At 35.9% G+C, this 23529-nt stretch overlaps 1 pseudogene; it reads left to right on the top strand.

The window, feature by feature from the left end:
- The first annotated feature begins 4866 nt into the window (after window positions 1-4866).
- LOC147626401 (uncharacterized) lies at window positions 4867-14042 on the top strand (annotated as a pseudogene).
- Window positions 14043-23529: the final 9487 nt, after the last annotated feature.

Below are 23529 nucleotides of genomic sequence, written 5' to 3'. Positions count from 1 at the left end.
TCTCTGTTTTAATTTTTGATATATTTTATGAGTTTTTAATTATTTCTTCAAGAGGGTCCTGTGACATTGGTATCAGAGCTTTGGTTTAATTTAATCTTTGAAGGGTCAAAGACTTGTGGACAAAGAGGTGAAAGAGACAAAAACAGAGGTGATTTTGGTAATTTTTTTTGAATTTAAATTGAAGAAGAACACGTTTATGGATTTATGTTTATGTATGGTGGAAAGAAGGCTTGTTTTTAACCATTGGATAACCAATCTCCATCAATCTATTGCCCAAAGGGTAAAGCTAGGTGGGGAACCATTAGTGGGTTTCCAAAAATGACAAAACCATCTTCCTGAACACTAATCCTCTTCATAGGATTGAATGAGCAAAGAGAGGAGCTACATGAAATCCATCATGGATAGATGAAAATTATTTGTTTTTCAAAATTACTTTTTGGGATTTTATTTTTCTCAAATCTCTTTACCAAATGCTTGTGGGTAACCTAGAAATTATATATATATATATATATATATATATATATATATATATATATATATATATATATATATATATTCTTCATCCACCCTGGGCAGTAGATGGCAAAGGCCATCCATCCCCAATCGACGGCAGCGGCGGCCTGGGTGGGCTTGTGGCCTTTAATCAAAGGCTAATTAAAGCTTTTTGTGTATATATATATATATATATACAGCCTTTATTTATTTTTGTATATATATATATATATATATATATATATATATATATATATATATATATATATATATATATATATATATATATATATATATATACACACACACACACACACACTAAGCCTTTATTTATTTTTTGTATATATATATATTAAAATGCCCTATGGGCTTGTAGTCTGCAAAAATAGCTAGCCCGCAAGAAAAAAAAATTTGAGCTTTAGATTAAAAAGCTTAAAAATTAAGCTTTGTAATAAAGCTTTGATCAAAGTTTTTCTTTTATCTTAAAAAAAAAGCTTAGATAAAACGTAGGAAAGGCTTATTATTATAAGCTTAAAAAAGCTTAAACCCAATATATATATATATATATATATATATATATATATATATATATATATATATATATATATATATATATATATATATATATATATATATATATATATATATATATTACTCTAGAGGATGAAGATGCCGTCTTCAATGATTCGGTAGAACACTTAGTCACTAAGGAAAAAGATACTAAAAGCATGTGATGATGAATGCATTTGAATTGATCTCCATGTCTCTTATGCACTAGCTGCTTACAATCTTAATTAGCTTTGTCTCCTCAAAGCTAAAATTAAAGCTTTTAAGAGCTTTAATTATTATTATTATTAAAAAAACTTATTTAGTTAAGTTATAAAGCTTTCAAAATCTTTTCATCTTGTTCAAATTCAAAGCTTATGCAATAAAACTTTAAATGTCCCAATACCTTGAGCATAAATTTTAGGCAAAGGTTTTGAAAGCTTATGTATAGGTATACCCTTATTCCTTTACGAAAGCATGAATCAAAACCTTCTATAAACCAGGAGATCAGAGAAACGATTAGCAAAAACTTCTATTATGTGACCTTAAGTCAAAAAGAAAAAGGAAGCTTTGTTGAAAAACCTTAAAAAGCTTTAACTATGTAGATGTGTTTCCCCAACATCATATGAGCACGTATTCAACCCATTCATTAATTGCATTATGTGCTTAAAATTGGTAATAATTAATTCAAGATATATGAATCATGGAACTACTTTTAAATTGTTTGGTACCATGTAGCTTGTGTAATAATATTTCTCTTTCAGAATGATTTCACCACTCCCAACAAAGTTGTCCGACACTTACAAGTAAGTTGCTATCCTTCATAACTTAGTGAATAATTCTTTTAATGCTTTATCTTCCAGATGGTGATTCAAATACTTTCCAAGTAAGCTTCTCGTTTCTAACCTTACAATAGTGATCATGCTTAAATATTCATTGATAAAAATTCAAGATTTTATTTCTTATAGTCATAATTAAATATAACCGTAGTTACGTATGGAATAATAATCCGTTCGCATTCTTCCTCATTTTTCTCAATGTAAAGTATCATTACAGTCGAATACACAAAAAGGTATGACTCTCTACCTTTGAGTTTCATGCTTATTATTTAAGTTTATTTCAACTTCAAAAGTAGACTAACCTTTCATCATCCAGACTTGTTTATTTACTCAATTTCATTTACTTTTGGTTTATAATCTCATGTATCCTTGAGTGTTAAAATCCTTTTGACAGATAATTTCAATGATACCAACGATGAAGGTATGTATATATATTCACATTTTTTCATAAGTATTTCTACAATCCCTTTCCAACCTAATAACCTAATTTATAAAACTTACATTAAGATTAGTTCAAGTTCAATAACTTAAATGAAATTTATGGATAGAGAAAATTTGTGTTGGAATTTAAGTTTCAGAGGGAGCTGGCCACTCCGCCTCAAACTTCTATTCTGAAGGAAGTGATGTATGGAATTAATCTAGTGGTATGAGACATTAGATTGGTTTCATATACTTACTCCAAACACATTTATGTCTTCTATCTTTATATCATCCTATGCGTGTATGTACAATGCGCCTATGTGGTATGAGTCAGACTCATCTTACATACATTCATTTGATTGGTTCACTACATATGCATTTTGTGTAGATCTAGTCTTCCACACCAATCACCAAGCCATCCTCTCATGCGTTTATGCAACTATATATCGGGGATGCCCGTATATGGTATGTTGTGGGCCTCCACTGTTTATTTCAGTTGGTTCGTATGGAGGGGTGATTCCCGAGGTACTTATGCCTGGCAAACATGTGTGTGGCTGCCTTCACTGTTTATTTCAGTTGGTTATATGGAGGGGTGATTCTCGGGGTACTTACGCCTAGCAAACACGTGTATGGTTGTTATTTGATTATTTAGAGGTTGTCTATATCTCAAGATGACGTTGGGATTAATTGATGCGTTCAATTAATTGTTTAACTAACGTGGATAGCGTCTGAGTATAGCAACGAGAAGTGCGAGGGTACCGATTGAGGTGTCGCACTATACGAGGATACTGATTGAGGTATCGTATGGTTGGTGGATTGAGAGGTGGTGTGAAGATGATGATCATTTTTCTTTTGTATTTAACTTTTTGTACATGTTATCTTTGATTTAATAATCAGTGTGACGATCACCAATTTTGGTGTCGCACGAGTTTTCTTGATTGGTATTCCATGTCCTAATAAACCTCTGAGCCATGCCTTTGTGCCTTTGAGCCATGTTCGGACCTCTGAGTTTACCTTGCAGGTTATGACATTAACAATCTTGTTCTCTTGACATTTTTCTTACGCAATTCCTCAAATGGGAGGACTGTTTACAGGTATATATTGTATCATATTTTCAATGAATTAATAATCGTACAAAAATGTGTTTAATTTAATTTGTGCAAGATTCAACTTAATGAAATGTGCAAGTGGGCACAAGATTAATATAGGTGTAAATGTGCACAAAGTCATTTTATGTAACAAGACCCACTAGCAATTTTATTTGGGCAAAGGTTTTTATATGTACAAATCTTAGGAGACTTCATATGGTTAAAAATGTGTAAAGCAATACCCCAAAAGTGGGAAAAGCAAGCCCAATTTGTACGTTCATCTATTCTTAGCTCCTTGGGCTATTTTTATGAAACAATATTCTCTAAATACTCATGTCGTGGAAGTGGAGCTACATGGCATAGGGGTGGAGATTGCACCCAATCTTGTCTTGATGGTGATGTTATTCTATCTCTCTTGCCTTATGTTATGCTATGTGATTTGATTTCAATTTAATTTAAGTATTTGTTTTAATTTTTGATATATTTTATGAGTTTTTAATTATTTCTTTAAGAAGTACAAAAAGGGTCCCGTGGCATTTGTAGGGCTTTCTGGTTTGTATCTTTTTGTTGTTTTAATGCTGCTTCGAGTAGGGGCTCGGGACAGGAGTAATCATGTTCTTGTTAGGTTTAAGCCACTTTGTCTTCCATGCACCTATGCTCGTTGTTGTTCAACGGTGCTACGGAGGCAGGGGTAAGCATGTTCTTGTTAGGTTGTATGTGTACTTTGTCTACTATGCACGTATGCTCGTTGCCATGCACTTACTTATGCGCGGTTATTCTTAGGGTTATGTACTGTTGATTTTTTAAGTGTTTGAGGTTGGGTCTCATCTACATGTATGCCCGAGAGAGATGCTAGCTGTCTGAGTGTTTTTTTTCCTTACGTTATTCCCTTTTTCTTTTTCTTAAGGCAAGGGAAGCTCTTAGGGCCATGGGACAAATGTTGTCCATGGCCACCCATGAGCATCCCTACATTTGTAGCTTTACATGCATGCATGCAGGCCCGAGAGAGAGAGAGAGAGAGAGAGAGAGAGAGAGAGAGAGAGAGAGAATGAATCTCGCTGGTTCTCAAGATTCAAGTACTTATGTTAATAAAGTAAAAGTGGAATGTAAAAAGTATGCTTTGAGACACCAAAGAAAACATTGATAAATATGAAATAGGTAGGATTCTTAATTTCTTAGTCATGTCATAGTGCTTTGTGATGAAATGAAGTGTTTTATGTTTTTTAGAAATGGCGCATAAGCAATCAACTTTGTTAGAGTTGCTTGGTTTTACGCTTTCTATTGCCCAATCCAAAAAGAAAGCCAAGAAAGAGAGAGATTCAAGTTGCATGGCTCTGAAGGTGTTTCTAATAACACCCGAGGACGAGGTAGTGAGAATTAAAAATTCTTGCAGTATGTAGAATGATGCATGGAACATATCGTTTGATTAGGCACATTTTGATGCTGCATGTGGTCATATATTTTGCACTATATGCCAAAAAATGAGAAAATGTAGAAGTGAATTTGGTACATGTGGATCAGTGAATATATAGTTAAGTGCCATCAGAGTGCATGTGTCCTCAAACCAGCACTAATGGGATGCTTACTCTGTTAACTATGGCAAAAATGCTCTAAAAAAGGAATAACGCAGCAACAAGGTGATGTGGATTGTGAGTTTTAAATTTATTTCAATGTGCCTATTACATTACCAACAAAAGGAGGATATTGCTTTCAACAAGTTTTCTAGTCTTGTTGAGCTAATGTCTATGTGTGGTGTGCAAGCTCTTCCCAAAGAGCTTTATCAAAATGATAAGGCTGCAGCCTTGTTTGCCTCATACATAAGTGAATCTATATGCAGTTATGTCATCCAAAAAGTGAAGGCTTCTCCTTTCTTTGGGATCATGGTTGATGAGTCAATAGATATTTCTGTTATGGAGCATCTTATAGTGTATGCAAACTACATACATGATAATGATGTGCAAACTTCTTTTTTGGGTTTGCTTGAGGTCATGGATCGTTCAGCCAAGGGACTAGAATATGCCTTAGTAGGATTGTTAGATGAGTATGGGCTTGATCGTTCAAAACTAGTGAGCTTTGGTTCGGATGGAGCATCTGTTATGATAGGTGTAACCAATGGTCTTGCTGCCTTGATGAAAAAGAAGAGTCCTTTTATGACCGCCATCCATTGTGTTGCTTATAGAACACATTTATGCGTGTCTGATGCATTCAAAAACTCACAGCATGCTAATTTTATGGATTTAACCTTAAATGAGATTGCTAGTTTGTTTAAGAAGAGCTCTAAACATTCAGCATGCTAATTTTATGGATTTAACCTTAAATGAGATTGCTGGTTTGTTTAAGAAGAGCTCTAAACATTCAGCAAGATTAGCCCAATTGCAAGAAGAATTGGATTGTCCACACCTTAAGATGGAGAAAATCCACAAACTTAGGTGGTTAGAGCTGCAGCCAAGTCACTCCCAACAACACATCTTTCAATCCTTACCCCATAATCTATATCACCTTTAATTGCATTGCGCATAGTCGGCCAACCATGTTGACCACCAAATTCAGGAATGGATGGAAATCCATAACCATCATGACCTTGCAAATCCATAACCATCATGACCTTGCAAATTCATATCAATGTAGCATGGACCAGCTGAAAACTCCACATCTCTAACAATGCAATAGTAGAGGAAATCAAGCTTGGTATGCTTGTCACATCCACATAACTTTTCTGAAACACTAGTGACACATTAGCTAAGTGTTCCAACACATCTACCAAGAAATGCAACATGTATATAAACTTGAAGTTGGCAATTATCTTATACAATCTTTCATTCTCCTCTTTCAGGCATAAAAGAAGTGGCTCAAGTACTTCACATACCTTTATGATGACTTTATGCTGGCTTTGGCTGCAGCTCTTGACTTTCAAATGGAGTTTTGCAAATGAAGTTAAGAATCACTTTGATACTAGATCTGCTGATTCTTCTATTATGAAAAGTTTTAATATTCTTGCTCCTCTTGGATTTCCGTCATCCAAAGACTTGACAAAATTATGGTGCTGTTGAGTTGGATGCCTTGGTTTTGCATTATGGATATGGTGCGACATTAGAAGATGGTACACACAGTTATGCAATGTTAGATGAGAGATGCTTAAGGAAAGAGTTTCATGTGTTCAAAATTCAGGGTGCGTCAGATTGGAAAGGTAAGTCACTCTCAAGGACACTTGGTGTTTGATTGGGAGAAATGATGTGTGGCATCAAAAGTATTGTGCATTGCTATCTCTAGCTCAAATTGTAATGTTGCAATGCGGTAGTACTGCAGTGTGTGAAAGAGGTTTTAGTGTGCAGAACATTATCAAAGGTAAGTCGAGGAGCCGGTTGGAAACGAAGAGCCGGTTGGAAACGAAGAGCATGGATGTACTTATGCACATTTCCGTTGAAGGATTACCACTTGTGTACTTTGATTTTACACATGCTATTGGTTTATGGAGAGCTGGACATGTTTATTCACGATATTTGAACGATTCAAAGTACTTTAAAATTGTTTTATAATTGTGTTTCTATTGTTGCAAGTGTTATGACCTTCCAAATCACTTTTATGGTTGGCCAAAATCACTTCAATGATGTACTAAATTGAGTATGTAATGCTTTATAATATTTTCTCTTACATCACTGTGTAATTTCTATATAAAGTTTTTAAAGTTCAGTTTTTCGATGCGAAAAGGTTTTGTGCTATTGTATCTTAGGAGTTAGAGTTTATTTCTTGGGAACATTAAAATTCAAAGTTTATTTCCTTGGGAACATTAAAATTTGAAGTGTTGAACTCTTGAAAATTGGGCATTTTTTTTTATTTTTTATTTTTTGCAAGTGTAAAAGTAGAGGGTTTTTTTTGGTGCAAATCGTTATTTTTGGCATTTTCCACGAGAAAAGATGAAAAAGTTTTTTTTAAAAAAAGGGTTGGGGATTTAAAAAAAAAAACTTGTGGGCGGGATGATTGGTGAAAAACCTTTTTAGTAAAATGTAGGACGCAAAAATATATCTAATAATAATTAAATCCTATTTTTTTTTTAAAAACTAGAAAACAAGCTGGCAGGTAGACGGCTTGTCTCGTCGTGCGATCCAATCATTTTCAGCGGTTGCACGCCAGCTGTCAGCCGGTCGTGCAATCTGGATGACGTGGCATTTAACCAAATCTTCCTGACCGCATACGATAAAAGCTACTTAAGTCGCGGGCCAATGATCACGTGGTATTTGATCTCCAACCCGCCACGTGTCTCCCTATCGTAAGCCCTTGCTTTTGATCCAAGCTCCTCCAAGTCCTTCCCCTTTTATATTTTCCTCTCCCATGGCCTTCTCCACCCTTGCTTGCAGTTCACCTTCACCCGTACGGCCTGGGGCTCTGAGCTCGAAAGCGAGTCTCCACACATGGTTAAGACACACATGTGAGCAAGTTGGCAGGAAAATTGACATGGGAGATTGTACATTGCTTAGCTGGACGGGTAAAGAAAAATGGGTGGTCGAGCCTTCCTCATGGTAGCTGTCCCATGACCTTCACCCTCATGCCTAACATACGACGTGTTAAAGTTGCACTGGTGGGCACTCAATGATGCCCTTTTCACCCAAATCCGGCTCGTATGGCTCCCAAGATAGAAAACACCCCCCCCCCCCAGTTGCAAACAAGAACAGTGTAAGTTGCTCACCCAAGGCTCCGGGTCAATAAAGTGCTCGTGCAAGGTGGGTGGGAGAAGGAAAATACTCAATTGCTAGAAGAGTAAAGTGTTTGCCCAAATTTCAAGGGTGAAGCTAGAGATTTTCCCAAATTTTGGAAGTGCTAGTACATCTACAATACTATGACGAAATCATTAAAAGTACTAGTACATCTAGATACAATGCTATGACTAATGAACATGGTGTTTTAAGGGCAAAGTTTTGGAGTACCTGCCTCTCAATGCAATATACTAACTAATGAGCATGGTACTTTGGTAATAGACATGGTACCCTCTAGACATAATACTATGACTAATACACATTGTACTTTGAAGTCTCTTCATACAATAAAATGTTACCCTCTTAGCAATGCCATGGGGAACCTTTATTAGGTAACAAACACAATCAAAACGTAAACAAATGGAAATGATGAGTATTGATCAACACATTTTTGCATGCAAGCTTGGATTATTTCACCAATAAAATTGACATTTCAAATAGATAAAGGAGAAGTTGCCAATAATGTATGGTAGTCTCTATTATATTCCATGCTTTCTGAACGTGGCTTATAGTTTTTCCAATTAATTTAAGGTGAACTACACGAAATGTGTTATGAATGTTACCATCAACCATCTAGTCATGGCATGCACCATCTAATGGATTTCACAACCTACACCGAAAGGTGGAGGTCCTAATGTCTTCCCTTGGCACCTAACCTGACATAGTGCTTAAGAGCACAAAATGGGGCCATGTTATAGTAGAACTTTGTATGGACCAACCCATAGGGTTTTTTATATTTTCCTCATTCAAAAGCTTGTAAAGATATTCTTTGCCTTCTTGTAGCATAGGCATTCCTTCATCCCACGCGCTAACTTTTGAATCTCCAATTAATCACAAAGTGTATATTATGGGTTTACATTATGATCACGAAACAAGATGTCTCTTTTCATGTTACTTTTAAGCACTTTATCACTTTCTTATTATGTAGCACAAAAATAATACCCCACGTGTGTACTTTCAAACATGCACCAATCTCACTGTATAAAATGCAAACACACTCTACTATCCATACTTTCAAATTTAATGCAAAATATGCAAACTCATAGTTAATCTTATAAGTTTGATGAAATGGCAAATTTACCCATAAAATTTGAATAATTTATTATATAAACTATTTTCTTTATTCACAAACATAAAGCTTTATTTTAACATACCATAAAACTTTATTTTAACATACTTTAAACATTGAAGGATTTCAAAATAGCATTTCGAAAAATAATGAGCAAACTTAAAGCCATGCAAATAGCAATGTGAGGATCCTTTTAATCAATGCATGCTATTCATTGTAATTTTATCTTGACTATTCGGATGTTATTTTCCACGTCAAGTATTTTCCACATTGGGAATACTTCACATTTATATATGTGAAGTATATATATGTAGAACAACACAACATATGGGAATACTTCACATTTATGTATGTAGAACATCACAATATATATATTTCCTCTATACAATATTAGTGTCATATTGAATACTATTTATCTAAAATTATATATATGAAAACTACCAAATTATTTATATAAACTTCTTATACATATCCAAATATTGATATACTTTTTTGCTCATTTGGTTCTTATAATCATTCAAAATATTTTAAGAGAATTTTATCACATCCTTAAAAGAGAATTTAGCTCACTATGATTTCAATTAACTAGGACATATTTGGGACATACTTGAATGTTCAAAATCCCTTTTAGTCACTTTATTTTGGTGGTGATATTAAAGTTGTTGTATGATGTTCATCTTTATATCTCAAGTGATAAAGTTATCTTGTAATGCTTAACACTAAAAGGTGAAGCAAATAATGTTACCTAAACAAATTGACGTATGCAATTTGGTCTTACTCTTCTAAGCCTTTCTTTTCTTAGTTTGTATAAAGGTTATATAGGTTTTTTTCCCTTTGAACTTGTAGAAATACAAATTTTCATGATAATGGCATTTATGAGTTGATTGATTAAAAAAAGAAATAGACCATATGTATGCATTCATATGTTTTTTTTCCCTTTGAACTCATAGAAATAGATTTTTTCATGATAATGGTATTTTTGATTTGATTGATTAAAAAAAGAAATAGACCGTATGTCTGCATTCATTGAATTAAAGGTGATTTAAACTCTAGTCAATAAAGTTACATCAAACAAATTTGTCATTTTTTGCATTCATTGCGTTGAAAGTCATTTGGACTTTGTACATAATAAAAAATAAAATTTTCATGTTGCATTTCCTGTGACAAAGACATTGAATAAAAATAACATTAATTTTTTTAGAACCTTGGAGATTTTGACATCTAAAGTTATGACCACCAGTTATTGAGTGAATATGTAGCAAATCTTAGGTCAGGTTCACAACATTATGTTGCTTATATGGTTCTTTTTGTGTCAGGCCAAAAATGGGGCATTTTAGCGATCCGTTTGGACACACTTCTTTTTATAAAAGCTGCCATATAGCTTACAACAAATTGGAGCAATCCAACTTGTAATGCATTTGAGTGGGATAGACAATCAATGCCATTGAGCCATGTAAGCACACAACTTTTCTTAGAAGTTTTAAACATTGTACCTTGCTTATGACTTGTGTGCACCGAATACCTTTATAGTTGTCTCCTTGGTAGGCCTTTCACCATAGTGGGAGTGGATGTTGTCAGCCTCATTTGACCTTTTAGGCACACTTTCACCATTGAGTTGCCATGCTAGCTAGGACATCGTTTGCCTCCCTTCCACCTAGAAAGGTTGAACTGGGCCTTACCAAGGCCAAAAAATTACATATTGTTTGTTTTGATTTAATTTTACTCCATTAGTTATAATCTCAAAGTTTACAAGGTAAGGCAAGTGTTCTCAGTAAGTATCCTTAGCAAGCCATTTTAAGTTTGGAAAAAATTGATGTGTCATCCATAAGAGTAGACATTGAAATTAATGTTAATAGTGTCTAGTGTGTGTACAACTATACGGTGACATGATGCCATAAAATTTAATGAAAATATTATAATTATAAAATGTTGTCAAAATAAGTGCATGGGAACCATCATTTAATTATTCCACATATTTCATCTACATAAATGTTGATATATAGATCGTTGTTTATGCACAACATTAAAACCTTTTGTATATATGTAGATGCTAGTATAATTTTTTCTAAAGGATGCCTTATGGAAGAAAGACATGATTGCAATTTGAAAAGAGCAAATGTATAAATATGCCATAAAATATCATAATTTTAACAAGTATATAACAACTATTATAAAGTTACTTTTACAAATGTCTATCTTCATCTTTGAATAATGTTCAAGTGTGTGTCAAAAAACATTTGATAGTGGAAATATTAGGAATGATGTAAGAAGCTACCTTGTTTAATGGAAACACAAAGTAAATAATCTTCTCAATCATTAGCTATTACATAGTTTTAGTTTTTAGCTCATATAACCTAGTCATTAGGAGGTAAACATTTGTCTTACACAAAATTTACCATCACTAACTACATGGATGGCTACAATATTGTGATAAGTCATGGATAAGGAGTACCCCCATTATGGCTCATTATTCTGATCATTAAAAATTTTGAAATACAAAATCCATAATTATACCATCAAGAAGAACAAAGAAAAAAACTATCTTATAAGTAACATCCGATTCAATCAAGATAATTCATTCACTTTCTACTTCAGAATTTTGATTGTTTGCTTCCTGAACTGACAAGATACCTGTAAAGTACCTGTAAAGTAAATCAAATACACACTGATTTCAACATCCTAAAGACTTAACAGTGATGACTATATTAACCCTTTATGCCGTTTGCTACCTCTATTCATCTCATGATCATATTTCCCAATTAATGGATTATTTAATGTTGTCCAATACCAAGGAACTTCAATTGCATTCAAAACATTGTTCTCCTTATAAACCTTTGTGATCTTTTCTATCCAAAATTGATAATTATTATCATCCTCTGAAGCTAACACTACAATCGTTGTTCCCACACACAACTCATTAAAACTTCCATGTTGATGATGCTTTGAAGTCTTTCTTCAGCATGCGTTTTCGTGGTTTCTCCATGAACCATAAGTAGGTTTAAGGCAAGATGAGATTATCAAGAATAGAAGGTTAACTACTAATAGCAAGTGCAAGGTCACATTGGTAGTGGAAAGGTTAGAGGCCACATAAAATGAACATTTAACTAAATAACTCCATTTTCCTTGTTTTTGATAAGTGTTCTCTTTTCTGCTCAAAAAAACCCTCCCACCATTGTAATGTGCCGGTTGAAAAATATGCATGAGCATCATGCACTAATTCTTTAATTTCCTCTAGGCATTGGATGTAGTCAACTTCATGTTTTTCTCTTTGAGATTTCTATGCCTTTTTTGTAGCAATGAGAAGATTTTATTCTGCTTTATGAATTGTGCCTTGTGGGAAAAACCATAGAAACCTCAACCCCTTATTAGGACTCCACGCTTTAAAGTTTGAGTACTTCCAAAGTAAAGTATCATTATTATGTATCTTGAACTGATGTTGAAACCTCAACCCCTTATTAGGACTCCACGCTTTAGAGTTTGAGTACTTCCAAAAGTAAAGTATCATTATTATGTATCTTGAACTGATGTTGAAATCTATGATCATTAAGTTGTGCAAAAGTAGTGGCATATTTTGTTGCTCCCATTGCAAAAGCCCCAAAAACGTATATTTTCTCAATTATTTCAATTTTGCGTCTAGGAACATAAGCTTCTTCTAACACATCACATATTTTTGGAATATCAAAAGAACTTTTATTTGCCAAACCAAATGAAGAATTTGCTAAATATTTTCTTAATCTAATCATGTGACCCACCAAGAAAAATCCTAACTTGATCTTCTTGAAGTTTATTTTTTGCACCAACATATTAAGGTATGTAAGCATCACTTGATTCTTGTCTCCCTACTTGTATTATCCACTTAAAAATAAAGAACCGAGGGAAGCAATCTTGGCCATTTTGAAATTATCTTGTGGATTACTTTCATTGTAAAATTTGGTCATTATGAATGTTTGGAAAATATATATCATCTGATTCATGAGGCTGATGTAGAGCTTCTATTGGCACCATATTTGTTTAGTGGGGGGTTGGGGCCTTGGGAAAATGAATCAACACCTTTTGCAGATGTGCATGAGCTTGATGCATAGGATGCAGGAATGCGACATTTCGATAGTTGAGAGATGGAGTCACATGATGACAGTAGTGATACTGATGCACATGGATGCAAAGAAGATGCAAGAATGGAATATCATCCATAAGATGATAGGGGGATACAGGCTTCTCCTCCCCTTGCGTGCTTTGGTGGACTCCCCCCCCCTTTCCTTGCCCTCTCACACCCGAGAGAGAGAGAGAGAGAGAGAGAGAGAGAGAGAGAGAGAGAGAGAGAGAGAGGATGTACGGTGGTAGGAGCGAAGAGAGGGAGAGGGAGAGAGGGTGTGTGTTGTGTGTTGGAGGAGATAGAGAGAGGGAGAGAGGGGTTGGGTGGGGTTGGGTTGGGCGAGGCTAGGCAGAGGGTTGGGGAGGGGAGGATGGAGAGGGTTGAAATTGTAGAGAGAGAACAAAGAGGGAAGGCTTGAGGAAAAAAGCCCGCTTAAAAGCTCACTCACGAAGAATTTCGCTCCATGCCCACATCCAATTAATAGTGATGATAAATTGATACACATGGATGTGCAAAAAATACAGGGATGGAATATCATCCACCATAGGATGATAGCGATGATAAATTGCATACTGATACACATGGATGTGCAGAATATGTAGGGAAGGATTATCATCCACAGCTTGGTGAAGAGCCAAGTTCATTTGAAGCACTTATTTTGATCCCTTACAGGTGGTTATTCCAACATCAGAGAGCAAATATAAGGTGCTTGTTCCTGACATGAATGGTGTGCTCCTTCAGTAGCACCGATCCATAAACAAGGATGACCTTAGGCTTTCATGCCTCGAGTGCTTCAAAATCATCCATGACACAAAGTTCATGTTCATTGTGGGTTATACCCACACTTTGTTCCCTTTGATTGTGCCAATGGAGTACAACACCTGACCCAAACATGTTTGTTCAAAGAAACATGTTACACAATTCAAAGGACATAGTCTTTGAGCTAACCATGCAGTCCTTCTCGAAGCGCTGTAAATAGTTGGTCCTAAATTGAATACAACAGGGTTATAAGCCCCTATTGGTTACAATTTTTTAGTTTATAGCCTTCTCAGAGTGTTGTAAATAGTTGGTCCCAAATTGAATACAACAAAGTTATAGGCCCCTATTGGTTACAATTTTTTAGTTTATAGCCTTCTCAGAGCGTTGTAAATAGTTGGTCCCAAATTGAATACAACAAAGTTATAGGCCCCTATTGGTTATAGCTTTTTAGTTATAGCCTTGGTACTTATTGTTAGAAGTCATCTCATGTCTAATCTAAAATATTCTTTTCATCGATTTGATCCTCAACCTTAATATACCAAAATTTCCTACATGAAATTATGGAGAAAACTTCTCTTTTAACATCAAAATTAATTTATGCATTTTTCTACTCAAAATACAATGAAAATGTTTCTTTTAAATACATAAAAATATCCATATTTTGGAATATACCAAAATTTCCTCTTTTAACATTTAAATGTTTGAATCTCGAATATCATGGGAATTCCTCTTTTTGCATCTAAATTTTTATGCATGAAAATAAATATATCAAAAATTTATCTTTTCTCTAATTAAATAAATATGCATAAATACTATAAAAGTATTTTCCATAAATATGATAAAAATCATTCTTTTAGTATAAAATATCTATACCTAGAATATGATAGGAATTTCTCTTTTTTCTTTATTAAAATTATACATAAAAATAAGATTTATCTTTTTTCTAAAAAAATTTACCATAGCTTCGCTGTAATTACTGAGAATGTTCAATTTTCTATTTTAAAATGAATACTTGTAATGGAAATATGATAGGAACTCTTCTTATAGACTAAAATTAAATTATGCATACATAACATAATTATAATCATAATTATAAGCATAATTATGAATAAATCTCTTGATTATTCTAAAATAACCAATCCTCATTTCTAAAAATGTTAGCATAACCCTCTTTCAATTTAGAATGAGTTAATATGATTTTTCTTACTCATAATCAAGATAAAAGAGTTAACCATCATTTTTACTAGATTAAAAATCATGAAAATATCTAATCTCTTTCTCTAGCTTATCAAGCCTAGAGTTTTGATTAAAATAAATAGATTATCATTGAGAATCATCCTTCTAATAAGGATCTAATCATAAAGATGATTAATCTTTCCAAAAGAGAGATTTTCTTAAAGAAAATATTATAATTAAGCATAAAGACTAGCATTAATCTAATTAAACATTATGAATGATTGGAAAACTTGATTTCAAGAGAAAACCATTCCATTGAAAGCTTCTCAAGCTTTAGAGGGGTTGAGAAGAAGAAAATCATTGTTGAGAGGAATAGAAAAAAACCGTTAAATTATAACTTACCCTTGATTTTGGCTTGATTCTTTGGATAGAAGTGAAGCCCACAAGCAAGTCCTTGGCCACCAAGAGGGGAGGATAATCTCCAAGAGAGGATGGAGAATAGAGAAGCTCCAAAGCTCCCAAAATAAGAGGCAAAATAGAGGGATAATAGAATTATACCAAATTGAAGATAATACTGGCATGTAGTTACTCAAAGATGATAATACAAAGAAATGAGGGTCTATTTATAGGTGAGGGAGGGCACTAACCAAGACCAACTAGGTTCTAGAGTCTTCCAGCTTCAGTTTGGACAAGATTTGGATCAGTTTGGCTTCCTTTTTTATCTAGTTTGCACCAGGAGAGAGGAGAGATAAAAATATCTCATTTTTTTGAATTAAACAAGTAATGATGATAAAAAAAAGGCACCTACTGATGGCTTTCCCTCCTTATTACTAAGGTGTTAAAAATTCATCATTTTACTAAAATATCTCAATTTTTTAACTAATAAACCTTAATTTTTAACTAATACTCAGTCAACTCTTCATCTTATGTGAACATTTACTCATTTTTGGGATATTTTCTTTTATTCTTTGCATTTTTGTCATCCCAACACTTGGATTAATCCTTTTGGCCCTTTGGAACCTTATTTGGATCTTAATCCAAATTTTTCTGAAAATGTGGACCCTTAGGCTAAGGCCTTAAATACACATATTCAATTAATTCCTAATGCACATTGAAAATTCTTTTTAAACTTTTGTTTCAAGGGAATTCATCTTAGATATTAGGAGAAACTTTTTATCCAGAAATATCTCAATTCTGAATTATCTCTCTCTAGAATATTTTCTCTCTCTAAGCCAAAAGAAGGGAAAATAATATTTTCTTGCATTCTGAAATAGGGGATGATTACACGGGATTGAGGTGAGAGCTTATACACCTTTTAGGGCTGAGGAGGAATCTTACATCTTCGCAAGAGATTCTACAACTGAACTACACCAACTAGTCAACACCTACCCACTCCACTTTAGTGTGTTCACATTATGGACAGCTTGTATATACTCTAGTATGTGTGTTAGTCACTTTATCTATTTTGTAGACCTCTTTTGTTGAAGAAGAAGAACAACAATTTTCTACCTCACCTTTATGTTCTCTTCTAGGGTTTGTGAGTGTGTGTGTGCTTGCAAGAGCTCAAGCTCGCTTCTCCCCTAAATCTTTTCATGGTATCAAAGCCTAGTTCATGCTAAGAAATAAGCGGTAAGTAAGAGAAGCACATGAAGCGGTACAAAGGTAAGAGCTTCATCTACTCTTCTCCCTTTGTGTTGGCTACTACACCCTTGTCTAGAGCTCTTTGTTTGAGAGGCACCAGAAAACAAACTCCAATTGAGGAGCTTTCTTCGCGCGGGAGCGGAGCTTAAGGCACCTATATAGTCATTTTGACAAAAAATTTAGGCCAAAAATGTGTTTTGGGTACGTCTCGACCTCCATTTTTTAGTTCGCAAACATTCACGGGCACTGCAAGTAAGTTTCGATTGTCTACAGAATTCTATTTTTAGTACTGTATAGCAGGAAGGGTGATTGGTTGTACAAACACTATGTGTACCGCAAAGAGGTCTTACATGTGCTATTGGGTGTATGTATGGAAGTTAAGATCACTGGTTATGACAGTTTGGGTGTAGCATAGTATCGTTGCAAAGAATACAGCAGTTTATGCAGGTCAAACAAGAGTGTTGTTTTTGGTAAGTTTGTGTTATAGACAAGATGTCAAATGATGGAATTAACCAGATTGTTGTAGAGCAGAGAAGCTTGACAAGAAAAACTTCCATGCTTGGAGGTTTAGATTAATAAATTTTTTGATGGGAGAAAAGGCTATTGGGACTACATTGAAGGTGAACATGAGGAGGCACCAAAGATACCAGAGATTAATCCAATTGCTATAGATGTAAAAGAATACAAGGATTGGAATCAAGAAGCAAGAAAGTCGTGTATTGGCTTTCTATTAGCATATATGACACCATGATTGGGCATATACAGGATGCCAAGTCACCTAAGGAGACATGGTACACCTTGGTGAAGCTGTATGAAACTAACACCAAGGCATGAAAGATTCAGTTGAAGAATGAGCTTCATATCGTGGAGAAGAAAAACATGTCTATGAATGATTATACCTTGAAGATCAAGGGCATTGTGGAATCCTTTGCATCTATTAGTGTTTCTGTTGATGATGATGATAAGGTGGAAGTATGTTTTCGTGGTCTCGAGCCACAATATAAGGCATTCAAGACATCTATTAAGACTCGGGAAAACATTCCCAACTTTACAGATTTGATGTCAATGCTAATCATTGAAGAGAAGAATTTTGGTGAAGCTCAACAGTCTTCACAAAACAAAAAGAGTTCAGAGCAGCAGGCCTTCTGAAAAGATGCAGGGGAGAAGAGAGCTTGAGCTCTTGCAGGCACACACGCACTCACAAAACCCTAAAAGAGAACACACAAGGTGAGAGACTGAAAATCTTCTTCTTCTTCACACAACACTCAACACACCATATACAAAGATAAGAGTACACACAATATGAAAGGTACTCAACCAAATACATATTAGGGTCCTCTATAGTGTGAACCCAACTAAATGAGCTGACGCTATAACTATGCCAGTCTCTAGAATGGCTATCACCACACAGCCTATCATCCCACTGGCCACATATCACCCATGATCTCACCAACCATGCCAGTGGTGTAAGTGTGGGGCCTATCCCCCAGGCAGGTCATCAGTGTCCACCGCCTCACTAGATGAGCTCGATATCTGAACACCTTCTACACAAGTTCAGGTAGAGGACGAGGTAGAGGTCCTAGATGTGGCCAAGGTGGTGGCCAAACATGTAATCAAAATTATGATCAGTAGCAGTAGCAACAGTCCCATGAATCACAACAACAATGCACAAGTGGAAGAGGCTAGTTAAGAGGCAGGGGGAGTCAAAGAGGTCATGGTAATTAACAAAGGTTACATAATGATACATGAGGCTGTTTTTACTGTGGTAAGCCTGGACATGTGCAGGCATATTGTTATAATAAGAAGGAGAATGACATGCAAAATAGAAAAGTGCAGTAAAATAAGTACGCGTCCTCTAACAAAAATAATGAGGATAATGAGAGGTTGTTTGTTACGCAACACGTAGTTAATTCTGTGTCTAGAAATAATGTATCAGCATGTTAGGATAATGTATGGTATGTTGATTTAGGTGCTTCGAACCACATGACAAGTCATGGTGAGTGGTTCAAGGAAATGAAGAGTCTTGAAAGACCGGGTTTTGTTGAAACATGGGATGAAACTTCTCATCCTATTACCCATGTTAGAGATGTGCCATTGTCTATGCAGGATGGTAAGGTGCAGTACCTTGTAGATGTACTTCATGTTCCAAACATTACAAAGAATTCGATTTTTGTTGGCTAGATAATTGAGCAGGGTTTGGAGTTGCGGTTTAGCCCTGATGGTTGTTATGTAGAAGACTTTAAAGATAAGTGCAGGTTGGTTGTAAAAGGCAACAGATATAAAAAGAATGAAGTCTGTGGAGACTAAAGAAATTATGGCATGGCTACCTAAGTTTAAGATTGATGGTATGCAGAAAGTATGTGAAGCATGTCAATTTGAAAAGCAGACAAAGAATGTATTTCCACATAATAGAAATGTGAGCAAGAATGTACTAGATGTTATGCATTCATATGTATGGGGTCCTGCAAAAACTACGTCCATGCGTGGCTGGCAGGTATTATGTAACATTCATTGATGACCACATGAGGAAAGTGTGGATCATGAAGGAGAGGAGTGAAGTTTTCACTCATTTTTAGAATTTTAGAGTGATGGTGGGCTGAAAAGCAGACAGGGAAGCATGTGAAGTGCCTAAGGTCAGATGGAGGGAGAGAGTACTTCTCCAATGAGTCCTCTGATTTCTTGTAGAAGAATAGCATTCAGAGACAATTTACATGTAGATACACTCCACATAAAAATGGAGTTGCTAAGCAAAAAAAATAGACACATTGCAGAGATAGCACAAGCATTGATGACAAAGAAGAATATGTCACATAGCTATTGGGCTAAAGCTGTTTCTATAGCAGATTATATCATGAACATGACTCCTACTAGCCACCATACATGATGTAGCACCAGAGGAGAAATTCAGTGTGGCAAAAAACATAATTTATCTCACTTGAAAGTTTTTGGATGTACTGCATATGTGTATGTGCCAAATGAGTTGCGTACTGAGCTAGATCCAAAGGTAGAAAAATGTGTGTTTATTGGGTATTCCCTTGAGCAAAAGGGTATAGATGTTATAATCCTATACACGTGAATTGAGGGTAAGCAGAGATGTTGTATTTGATGAGATGAGTAGCTGGTATGCTGCTGAAAAAGATGCTATTGGGACTGGTGTAAGTGGAATTGTGGTTTCACATAATGCAAGTCAACAATCACAATCATTAAGTGGACCAGGAGAGTCCTCATCTAGCGGTTCTGTTGATAGACCATGGAGTAGCAGGCTGCATCATAATACCAGTCATGGAAATGTAGTTGGTACATCACATAAAGGTAAAGAGAAAGTGGTTGAGCCCCTTGGTATGCCTGATATTTCTGAGTGCATTCATGGAGATTCTAGTGGCTCAGAGATGAGCCTTAATGAGGAGCCTAGGATTCTAGCAATGAGGACACCTGGTTTAAAGAAGGATTTAGAAGCCATTAATGCAAAGTTACAAAGATCTGGAAGAGTCAAAAACCTTGTGCAAAGGTTGACTTATGATGGTTATGTGGCATATCACTATACTTACATGGCAAAAGTTGTGTAAGTTGTAGAGCCCACATGTTTTGATAAGGCTATTGAAAATTTGTATTGGGGGAAAGCTATGAATGAGGAGATGGACACATTGTATAGAAATAAGACTTGGGATTTGGTGCCATTGCTTGAAGGCAAGAAAGCTATTGGATGTAAGTGGGTGTATAAGGTGAAACATAATAGTGATGATAGCATAAGCAGGTACAAGGCTAGATTGGTAGCCAAAGAATATGCGCAGAAACATGGGATTTATTATGAGGAAATGTTTACCTCGGTTTAAAATATGGCAACTGTGAGAGCTGTGATTATGGGTGTCTGTAGCTAAAGATTGGTTTTTACATGATGGGTGTAAAAAATGTGTTCTTGCATGGTGACTTGCAAGAAGAAGTGTATATGAATCAGTAACCTGGTTTTGAGGATACAAGTCACCTAGAGTATGTATGTAAGCTTCGTAAGGCCTTGTATGGGCTGAAGCAAGCTCCACGAGCATGTTATGACAAGATTGCTGAGTATCTTGTCACTATTGGTTTTCATATGGCATATGCAAATCACTCTTTGTATGTGTGTAAGAGTGATAAGGGTATTGTGATCATCACCATCTATGTATATGATCTTATTGTTGGAGGTGACAACTTGGAAGAGATTGAGCATGTGAAAGTTCTTCTCAAAAGAAAGTTTGACATGAAGGATTTAGGAGATCTGCGCTACTTTTTGGGCATTGACGTTATTCGCACACCTAATGGTATTTGGCTATCACAAAGATAGTATATATTGGACATGTTTTCCAAGCATGGGATAGCTAGTTGTAAGCCAATATCGGTGCCATTAGATCAAAATGGCAAGCTCAGTGTGTGGATGCAGATTATGTGTTGGGGAGGACCCCACTATGTACAAGAGGAGTGTGATCTATGTCACGATAAGCAAGCCAGATTTGAGCTACACTGTTGGCTTAGAGAGCCGCTTTATGTAGCTTCCACACAAACCACATCTTGACAGTGTGCAATGCACTTTTTGGTATTTAAGGGCCAATGTTGATTATGCATTGTTATATGCAGTAAGTGTACCATTGGAGCTATACGGGTACATAGATGCAAATTGGGTAGGTAGCATCTCAGACATAAGATCTACCAGTAGACTTATCTTTTCATTGGGGAGTGCTGTGACATGAAGCAGCAAGAAGTAGCCCACAATTTCCTTATCGAGTATAGAGGCAGAGTACAAAGGAGCTGTCGTGCAATGTGTGAGGTAGCTTGGTTACGCAAGCCACTTTGCTGATTTGGGGTTGTATGTGGAGAGAAAAGTTGTCATATATTGTGATAATCTTAGCAGTATACAGTTGGCCAGGAACCCAATTTTCTATGTGTGGACGAAACACATTGAGATACACTACCACTTCATCAAGGAGAGAGTCTTGGCAGGTAACATCGACTTGGCCTATGTCAGCACACAAGATCAGGTCGCTGACATCTTCACGAAGGCCTTGGGAGGAGCTGAGAAGCTCCGTAGATTTCAAGATATGCTTAGAGTTCACGAGCTGGAGTTGAGCTCGAGGGGGAGTGTTGAGATGTCAAGCTCAACATGAGCTGACACTCATCATGAGGCACCTGCATGACCATTCAACATTTACACACTAGTGGGTTTCATAGCTGGCACCGACATATCTTCGCCAGAGATCCTACAACTAGACTACATCAACTAGTCCACACCTACCCACTCCACTTTAGCATGTTCACAATATGGATAACTTGTATATACTATGTGAGTTGTTGACAAAAAACAAAAACAATTTTTAGTCTCTCACCTAGTATGTTCTCTTCTAGGGTTTGTGAGAGTGTGTGTGTGCTTGCAAAAGCTCAAGATCCCTTCTCCTTTGCATCTTGTTTTTCCTATCCTCAGTATGTCTTCTGCGTATTCACATGGCATTGGAACATAAGAATGTGGTTGCATGAGCCCTCTATTTTTAAGGTATGGAATCTCTTACATACTAGGGTTGGTACTTATCCTCCACCGGCCTGACCTTGAGGCTATAGGCTCACTACGTCTAAGGACACATTCTATAAATAACCATATGGATCCCTTTGTGACGAGGTAGTCCTTGACATTAGCTCTTCACTCGTCCTTGCATTCGTTGTTCCTCATCCAAACAGAGAAGAACTGGAACTTGGTTCTATGGTAAAGGCACTTCTATAGTGACCTCCTATGGAGAGTGGGACTCATGCTTATGTTGTTGTTGTTGTTGTCGTTGTTGTTGTGTGTATTATGAAACATTTATCCTTGGTTATATAGTAAAAGAGATGTGTTTCACCGTAACCATAATTGTTAAGCTACTTATTGGTCATGGTTTACTTGGAATAAACCTAGCTTAGGATCAACACCAAATATTTGAAACATTGTGGCATCTGTGGGAGCAAACCTTGAGGTTCTAGGTCTTGCTCTCCTGTTACTTCATTGGACCTGTGTGCCCAAAGATAGGGCAATTAAATTCCTTCTTCATAAAATTTAAGGTACTGCTCACACAGAGCTAGTTGAATCCAACATTCACAGGACCATGCAGCTCCTATTTCTAGGTGTTCCACTCTTCCTCCACTCACATCTATGTTTTGTCAGCTCATTTCTTCCTAAATCTCCTCGTTAGAGGAGAATTCGAAGGAGTATATACTGTTGGAATTAGGGTTAGGGTTGCAACACTACACAAGATAGAGAAGCTTGAGAGCACACAAACTGACTAGATTAAAAAATGAACAAATGTGTGCTAGATACAAGAGATAATTACACATCCCAAAATGAGTAGATAAGAGGGTGTACATACGCATGGGGGGAAAAACCTCCTAGTGAAGGAAAAAGTACCCCGGCGATCCTAAGTGTGTTCACACACATCACTACCATATAATGCTACAAATCCCCCCCTCGAGTAATGATGTGAACATGTATAGGGTATGGCCAATCAACCTTGAAACGGCAGTAATTCCATGGCAGGAAGAGCTTTCGTGAATAAATCTACCATGTTGTCATGTGTAGACACATAGACCAAGCTGATGTCTACTACAGAGAGAGTCTTTCCTTGACATAGTAATAATGTACCTCAATGTGCTTAGTGCGAGC

This window comes from Cibotium barometz, chromosome 22, assembly GCF_041138505.1.
Source record: "Cibotium barometz isolate CiBa-2024 chromosome 22, ASM4113850v1, whole genome shotgun sequence".
Classification (NCBI taxonomy): Eukaryota; Viridiplantae; Streptophyta; class Polypodiopsida; order Cyatheales; family Cibotiaceae; genus Cibotium; species Cibotium barometz.
This window is presented reverse-complemented; position numbering and strand designations above follow the sequence as displayed.